Raw genomic sequence first — 10,000 nt, 5'->3', positions numbered from 1 at the left:
CAATATTCGTGGCCTTCATGCAAATATCCAAGACCTTACAGATGCGTCCAGACAGTATGATATTTTTTTGTGCCTAGGGCCAGGGGAATGGCGGTGTATATTAGGACCGAGTACCCTGCTTCTCATAAGTCCTACTATCAATGTGGATGTCATGAGATTCTGGTAATAAAAGTTTGTGGCAGTCATAACAACTTTTATTTGTATTCGATCTACCGGAATCCAGACATGGATGATTCTATCTTCGATTGTCTTCTTACCATTATGGCTAAGATACAAGAAGATGATAGAAAGGCTTCGTTTGTCTTTGTTGGTGATTTTAATGCTCACCATATGGAGTGGTTAAGTTCTATCTCTCCTACCGATCGCCATGGCTTAAGAGCTTTAGACTTTGCCTCTGAATCAGGCTGTGAGCAAATCATAAATGAAACTACTCACAGGTCTGGTAATTGCTTGGACATCATATACACTGACTCCCCTAGCGTTATAACTAGTAAGATTGGTTCTTCAGTCGGGACATCTGATCATGCCTTGATTTCATTAGTAGTGAAGACTGAGCAGCCTGTCCCTGATATATCATACTCTTGTGAAATTTATATGAAATCCCAAGCAGACTGGAATGGTCACAATTATATAGTAGTGTAGATCCTTTTGTCCCTTTGAATGAGAATCTAGTCAACATAATTGATAGGCGTATCCCTTCTCGTGTGCTAAGGTACCGAGTGAAGGACAAACCATTGTTCAATGATAATTGTAGTCGTGCTTATTTGGAAAAGCAGGAGGCCTATCACCTTTGGAAGGGTAACAGATCAAATTTGACCTGGAACAGCTATACTCAAGTTCGAGCTTTTACTCAGAGTTTATGCCTCAACTGAAAAGGAGTACAATTTAACCATAAAAGAAACCCTTTCTGGTACAACTCAGGAACATAAATGGTGGTCTACCCTTAAATCTGCACTCTTTGGTGTAGATGCAACAGTTCCTCCTTTACTTAAACCAGATGGCTCAGTCACTCACTGTCCAAAGGAAAAGGCAACCCTTTTGGCTGATGTTTTTGATAGTAAACAGAGTAATGAAAAACTTGAACTTCCTCATTCCTCTTTTCCAGAGGCTAAACTAACTAGTTTAGCTTTTCGATCTCGTGAGATTGAAGCTCTGTTGATGGACATTGATGCTTATGGAGACATCCTTATCACCAACAAGCTAGTGAAAGGATCATCTTCAAATAGCGAGTAACTGAAGTCTTCGTTCCTCTGCCCGTAGATTTTTTTTCAATATTCGCGAGTTTACAAACCTAACTTTGTTTTGATATTTTCTTTTTTTTTTATTTTTTTTATTGGGACAACACTTGAAGCATACATCGGTTGACAGCTGAAGACCACCATTGTGTTTTGCAATTGCAGAAAGGGGTTCTTCCCCTATCCCCACCTCCTACCCTCGAACAAGAGTGGAGAAAGGCAGTATAAAAATCCCATATGCCTTACTTTGAGGAGCCATAGAAAGCTCCCCAAGTCTCCTGCAACGGAACCAGTCCCTGGAACTTCAAAGGACCACCCAGTTCAGACCACAGATCGCCCACCAGTGACCCAAGAAGATATTGAGACTGAAAATAACCCCTCTCAAGAACCACCTTCACAAACAGCAACAACTGGAGACTCCAAGTTCAGGCTTACTCCGGGACCCAGCATTACATCCTATGCTGCCATAGTAGCCATGGAGGCCAGCAATCCTCACCTCAACATGACCATACGTCCCAATTGCAGGGGACAGTTGGTCATAACAGCAAAAGATGAGCCAACAAAGACCTACCTTGAGCAGCAAGAAAACGTACTCAAACTGAACATCAAAGAAAGGCCCACCACCATTATTATTGTGTATGACCTCGACCTTCCACTAGAACCTGTGCTCCAACTTCCCTCCATCATCACTGTCAAGAGATGTGAAGGGATAGCCGGAGGAAGATCCCACAAATTGGAGGCCGTCTACAAAGGATCTCGCCCGCCTCACCTCTCCTTCGGTCTTTGGGGCACATTCCGCACTGAAGAATACTTTAAGGAGCCACTTCAATGCTTCCAGTGTCAGAAGTTTGGCCACCACAAAACCCGCTGCACAGGTCCAGAGATCTACGGGGTTTACAGCAGTAGACAACACCCCACTGCCCACTGTATTGCCAGGCATAAAGCAGGGCACAAAACCATCGCCCGCTGCCCTAACTGTGGAGGATCCCATCATGCTTGGCATGATAGATGTCCCCACAGACTTCAGCGAATTGCAGACAGCAAGGGAGCAGACCGTCAATACAACCTCTATCCACGTCAGCAGCGTCGAACGCAACCACCTCCAACTAAACATAACCCCCCACCATCCAACCACACCTCCCAACAAAATCCTAACCCTTCCAGACATGCCATTCCTGAACCTTCCTCTCCACCAACTCCCCCTCCAGCAGCTAAACCTCAACGTCCTCCCAAACCTCCTCCTAAAGCAAAAAGATTCCTAACCCATACTCCTCGCACTCCCTCACCTTTAAAACTTACCTCTTCAACCAATTCTCCCACTGTCGCCCAGCCAAAAAAACCAGAACCCAACCTATCCTCCTCTGCACCTATCACTCACACACCCAACATTTCCCACTCCTTAAAAGAATTTCCTAACCTACCCAGCTCCACTGTCACAAGCAAATCTAGCGCCTCACACCCCTCCAAATATCCTTCAAACATTGACAGCAGTGAGTACGACCTTTCTGCTTGCCCTATGGATGCTCAGCTAACAGCCATCAGCAACATCCTTCGCAACTACTTGCAATCCCGCAAAATCAAATTTACACAGGAGTTTCTTGATGACTTCATGTTTGACAACGCCGCCAAGGAACTAAGATCTCAATTCCCTTCATAGTTCCTCCTGCAAATGGACCTAATACAACCACTTGCAACAACCAAAACACCCAAGTGATAGTGCTCCAATGGAATATTTTCAGACTTCGAAACAAGCTTGCATTCCTCCAGTCTTAAACCTCAGTTCAAGACCCTGATATTATCATACTGCAAGAAACTCTGCTTAATGAGAACATACCATTTACGTCCTCAGGATACAAAATATACACAACTTATTTATCACTAACGACAAGAGGACTGACCACCCTTATCAAAAGCAGCATCCCCTCCAAACTACTACCAAGCATAGACTGTGGGGCAGAGGCTGAGACTCTTCGTGTCCAGATATCTCTGCTAGACATGACACTAACAGTCCACAACATCTACAAGTCCCCAGCAAAAAGCATCAATGCGGAGGCACTCTTCGCAGCAGCCTCCGGCGATGACTCAATTATTGTAGGCGACTTCAACGCTCATCATCAGTTCCTGAACTCAATATCAGAAACAAATCAAACTGGCAGACACTTGCATGGCCTACTGCAAGAATATCCTGATGTAGCACTGCTCAACAACGTCACAGAAGCCACCCATCTAAAAGGAGGTCGCCTAGATCTCACTTTCTTATCCAGTGCCATACAAAGAGGAGCTAAATGGCAACTACATCCTGTACTAATCAGTGATCACTTTGCCATTGAAGTTAAACTCGAATTGCAGAAATATTCCCCTCCTCCTCCATCTCCAAAATGATGGAACCCAGAGTTTGCCAACTGGGAAAAATTTGAAACAGCTATGACAGAGTGGGCTCTAGAATACATCAAAAACCCGCACAAGGATATCTCCACCCTATCAAACGACTTCAGCAAACAACTAGAGGTAGCAGCCAGTGTATTCATGCCACAAAAAAGAACTCTGAGAAGAAACATGCTGATGCCTGGTACTATAACAGTCGCATCAAAGAAATGAATGCTAGAATAAACAGAACCAGGAAACTTCTCAGAAGACAGAACGGATGAGCTACATAATTTACTTGTAAAGATCATCAAATATTCTGTACAAGTATCACTGGAAGTAAAACTAGACAAATGGTACTCATGGTGCAACGAGGTCAACTTCAGTACATCCCTAGTCAAGATATGGGGCTGGTTTAACAAAGTCTCTGGGAAGTACAACACACCCAGAGTCACACACCCAGACCCATTAGCTGAAGCCAAGAGGATTGCTAACAACTTTGCGGACAGAGCAAAAAGCACCAATCTACCTCTGCAAACTATTAACAGGCAGATAACACTGCTCCAAATTAGAAACAACATCATTGAAGCCGCCTGCAACATGGTAGATGATACTGATCACCCCAGGAGGAACTAAATACGGCCCTTGCAAAAGGCAGGAAGGACACTGCCCCTGGAGCCGACCTCATCACATATAGCATGCTGAGGAACATGGGAAATCATGCCAAATTGGTCTACTTGGATTTGATTAACAGGACACACACACATGGAACCAGCAAGACACCAAACAAATTCCAAAACACAAGGAGCCAAACACCTAACGACCTATAGCTTTGATAAGCTGCACAGAGAAAATAGCTGAGAGAATGGTACTCAACAGACTGCAGTGGAAAATAGCCCAACCACATCATCGCCTATATGCCTACAGAAGCGGCATAGGCACTCAAGAATGCATTACAGATGTCCTCTCAACAATTAATGACAAAAAAGCTTTTGTCATATTCCTTGATCTCGAGAAAGGCTTTGAGCTAGCCAGCTCACCAGCTATACTCTTCACACTTGTTGAAAAAAGAGTGAAAGGACACTTACTGGCCTGGACTCGAAACTACACACAAAACCGAGAAGTCAGAGTCACTTTCCAAGGAAAAACCACCGAGTTCATCCCCCTAGAAAACGGTACACCACAAGGAGGCATACTTAGCCCCTACCTTTTCAACCTACTAATGGAGAACTTAGCCACTTTAAAACTCCCAAATGGTGTGGAAATCTTCATATATGCCGATGATATATGCATAGTATGTCCAAATAAAGCTCATACTAGAAATATCACTCAAAAAGCACTTGACATGATCCAAGCCAAGTGCAATGATCTTGGTCTAAAGATCAATACTAACAAAACAAAAGCAATAGCTATAAAACATTCGCAAAACCTTCAGAACTTCACACTGAGGGGTGAAGACATCGAATGGGTAAGTCAATTCATGTACTTTGGGGTAATCATTAGCAAAACCCTATCACCCGCCAATGAAGTAACCTACCTCAGAGAGAAGACAAAAATTCGTCTATCAGCCATGAAACGAATAACCTCCCTTAAACAAGGAGTATCAAATAACCTCCTAAGACTGTTTTATCTACAAGCAATTCGATCCCATATCGATTATGCATCACCCACCCTCACTGCATTGACTGACACTCAAAAAGCATCATTAGAAGTAGTCCAAAACAATGCCACGAGACTCATCAGTGGCTCTCCAATGTGGACAAGACTCTGCTTACTTAGAGCAGAAACCAACCTAATTCCCCTGTCAGCCAGGATTGACATTAGGAATAGCAGCATTATATTCAAGTCAATCATCGCAGACAGAAAAAGCACACTCAACGATGAAATAAAAAGGCTTCTACCTCTTGCTGAAGAACTGGATCCACCAAATTCCCATGCAAAGAAACTACGGGATACACTCAGAAGAATGCAGATGCAAAATGAGGCTCACAAGACCAAAGGACAACAAAAGCATGATGGATACATCCCTCCTGCTCCTTTGGCTTGTGATCCTATCAAATACAACTTCACCATCCTACCAGCAGCAAGCAAGGCTCTCTGCACGCCAGAGCAACTTACTGTGGCTGCAAAAAAAAATGCAATAAGAAACACACCTGCGCCTCACACCTATTATACGGATGGATCAGTTGACTATGCAATCCCTGCAGCTGCTGCTGTAGTTATCTCTACATCAGGATATAAAGAAGACTGGAGACTTTCCAACCATGCCTCCACACTGCAAACTGAACTAGTGGCCATTGCAAAAGCTCTAGAACACTCTGCCAACCAACAAGACGGGAACACAACGTTCCATACAGATTCCAGAGGAGCCATTCTGGCCCTTAGCAACAAGGAACCTACAGAGAATGTTTACCTCATCAATGCAATTTAATTCTTAGCCTTGCTCCACCAAAGAAACAATAGGCAAGTCACCTTGAATTAGATTCCAAGTCATACTGGAATCTCTGGCAACGACGAGGCCGACCACCTAGCTAAATCGGCCTTAATGTGCCAAACCATTAGCATTACTCTGTAACAGTCATTAAAAACCATTAAAAATAAAATGGCTGCCTACTGCAACATCCAAAAGACTAGTGAAGTAAGGAGAGCCTTCCTAGATGGATCAAGATCTACAAAGTGATATATTGAAGCTGCAAACATACTACCACACTCAAATGCAAGACAAACACCTCGCCAGGATGCAGTAATCATCTGCAGACTGCGACTGGGATATCTATGCAACTGGCAAATCATCTTGGATAATGGCAAAGACCCTGCAGCACAGCATAGACCAATTAGACCATGCAAGTACTGTAATCAAGACACAGAAGAACCTTTACAGCACTATCTACAGCAATGTCAGGAAACAAGCCTGCTTCGGCAGGATCTTAATCCCAACACTCCTGCAACTGCAACAGCAATTGTCAAGCATATAATTGACAATCATAACGCCCTCTCAGCCTTTCTCCGCAGCTACCCTCCACCTAGATAACGTTGCAACAAACCCAACAAGAAATCTAAGCGGCAATTAAAGAGAAACATTAACCCCCCTGCAATTTCTATGCTGGGAGCAGAACGATTGTTGGCAGCTGAGGATAACAACTCGCGCTCCTTATAAGGAGGCAGTTTTGTCTTCCCGTCCTGTTTTCAGTCTGGAAATGGGGTCGGAGTCGTCGGCGGTCTTTTTGACTTCCAACATATCTTCCTCTCCTCTTAGCTATCTCCCTTGCTGGAGTCAGAACGGGTGCTGGCGGCTGAGGGCAACAACTCGCACTCCTTATAAGGGGGCAGTTTTGCCGCCTTCCCGTCCTTTTTTTCAACGTTGGAACTGGGAACGGAGCCGTCGGCGATCTTTTTGATATCCAGCACCTTTTTCACCTTCAATCTCTTTTCTTTTTTTCATTTCAGGCATCCCTCCAAACCCCCTTTGTAAGTCTCAATAAATAAAATCATAAGTAACCCTTATTTCTACTTTTTTCTTTACTTATTCACAGGTACAGGAATTTTATTATTCCATCTTATCTCTACTACTAAAACTGCTATAATTCCCTCTTTAAGCTCTCTACCACTCAGCTGAAATCTCATACTATCCCTCTATCTCACAACTTAAGCTTAAACCACTACGAAGTTTTTTACTCCACTTCTCCAACTATAAACTTTTCTACTCCTTCCCGAGCTCTCCTACTTATTTAGACTTGCTACTATAATTCTTTCTCTCTAACTAAGACTGGATCCAGTTGGCTCATGGGAAGGCATTCCCTTCCCACAGTCAATTACTCCTTTTTCAAACAACCCATCACAACCTAAAACCTATCCCAATATCCTAAAATAAATGTTGCAGAATATCCCCTACCCAACTATTTATCCCAATATATCCTACCTAAACACCTACGGGCTGTAAGATTGCAAAAGCCCGTGTCTGGCCAAAAGGGCCAGGCAATCCTCAACAACAACAACAACAACGACAAGCTTATGAAGGTGTAGACCCAAATGGTATTTTTCCTTTGTTTTTTATAAAGACAGCAGATTTCTTAGCTCCAAAGTTATCAGTTATTTTACGCAAGTTAGCTAGAAGAGGAGCTTTTAGCACTTGTTGGAGAATTGGTAATGTTACTCCTCTATGTAAATGTGTTTGTGGTAGCTCAAGTCCCACTGATTACCGCCCAATTTCCATAACTCCCATATTATCTAAAGTTTTTGAACGTCTTCTGGCAAAACGTCCTAATAGGTTTGCTGAAGGTAATCATCTACTCCCTAGTTTGCAATTTGGTTTTCGTAAAGGCCTTGGAACATGTGATGTCCTTCTTACAATCTCCAATGCTGTACATAAATCCCTTGATTATGGTCAGGAAGTTCGTATGATTAGCCTTGATTTTAGTGCTGCCTTTGACCGTGTTAATCATGAGGCCCTTATTTTCAAACTCAAACAGTTGGGAGTGGGTGGGTCGTTTCTTAGCATTATTATTGATTACTTAAGTAATAGATCTCAAAGAGTTGTTGTTGATGGGCATCAGAGTGAGTATAGGAATAAGATATCCGGTGTTCCACCGGGTAGTGTTCTTGGCCCATTACTTTTCATACTATATACACATGACATGTGGTTTGGCCAAGAAAACAAGCTTGTTGCATATGCAGATGATGCTAATCTCTTTGCATCAATTCCATCCCCTGAATGTAGATATGGAGTTGATAATCCCTTAATAGAGATTTAGCTAAAATTAGTGCATGGTGCAAATCATGGGGTATGAAGTTGAATCCTAATAAAACTCAAAGTATGATTGTAAGTAAGTCAAGGACGGTGGCTCCTCAACATCCGGATCTCAGTATTGATAATGTTTCTTTAAATTTGTATGACTCTTTCAAATTTTAGGTGTGATTCTCGACATCAAATTTACTTTTGAGAAACACATTAGGTCTGTGTCTTCTTCAATTGCACAAAAAATTGGCTTATTGAGAAAGTCTTACAAGATTTTCGGTGATCAATCTATTCTGAAGAAGTGTTTTAATTCTTTCATTCTACCTTGTTTTGAGTATTGTTCTCCTGTCTGGTGTTCAGCTGCTGATTCTCATCTTAATTTGTTGGACAGAAACTTACGGTTTATTAAATTTCTTATTCCTGATCTAGATATTAATCTTTGGCACCGCCGTTCAATTAGTTCATTATGCATGTTACATAAGATTTTTCATAACTCTGACCATCCTTTATATTCAGATCTCCCTGGACAATTCTATCCTGTTTGTAATACTAGGCAGGCAGTTAATTCTAATAGCCAGGACTTCTCCATCATGAGGCTAAATACTACACAGTATTCTAGAAGTTTTATTCCAGCTGTTACTAAGTTGTGGAATGATATTCCTAATCGGGTAGTTGAATCAGTAGAGCTTCAAAAGTTCAAAGTTGGAGCAAATGTTTTTATGTTGACGAAAGAGAGAGAGAGAGAGAGAGAGAGAGAGAGAGAGAGAGAGAGAGAGAGAGAGAGAGAGAGAGAGATTTGTGTGTGTATTTTCTATTTCCTTAATTCTGGATTGTTATGCTTTCGTATAATGAGTATAATCTAAAAATAATAATAAATTCCTCATGAATTTTTCATTGAGATTCCTAAAATTCAATTTAGAACCCTCCCATAATCAAATCATTTATTATCTATCATCTCAAACCCCAGTAATTCTATATTAATGAAAAATGATAACAGCAACAAAAACAACAACAACATATACAGGCTGTTTTAAGTCCTCGGATATATCGTTATTCATAACTGTGGTGGGATTGATCAGTTTTCATCAACGCACTGGACAGTGAGAATTGGTGATGGTGGGATATTTTCGTCTTACCAGGCAAGTACAGCCTTGCTGATCATAGCAATATGCATGTGTGTGTGTGTTTGCATATGTATATATGTATATGTATATGTTGATTCAGGGGAAGAAGTTCAAGTAATTAGGGTCTTTTAATGTTTCTCAGATAAGTTTTTATATCCTTTTACGGAAAACATTATATATATATATATATATATATATATATATAAATATTACGTATATACTGTATATATATATATATATATATATATATATATATATATATATTATATATATATATGTGTGTGTATATATAAATATATATATATATATATATATATATATACATATATATATATATATACATATATAATATATATATATATATATATATATACATTTATATCCATATATATATATACATTCATATATAAATATATATATATATATATATATATATATATATATATATACATATATGTATATATATATATATATATATATATATATATATATATATATATATATATATATGCATATGCAATCCATTTATACCTGAATCAAAG

Source organism: Palaemon carinicauda, chromosome 32, assembly GCF_036898095.1.
Source record: "Palaemon carinicauda isolate YSFRI2023 chromosome 32, ASM3689809v2, whole genome shotgun sequence".
Taxonomy (NCBI): domain Eukaryota; kingdom Metazoa; phylum Arthropoda; class Malacostraca; order Decapoda; family Palaemonidae; genus Palaemon; species Palaemon carinicauda.
The sequence above is the reverse complement of the archived record's forward strand: the minus strand, read 5'-3'. Positions refer to the sequence as shown.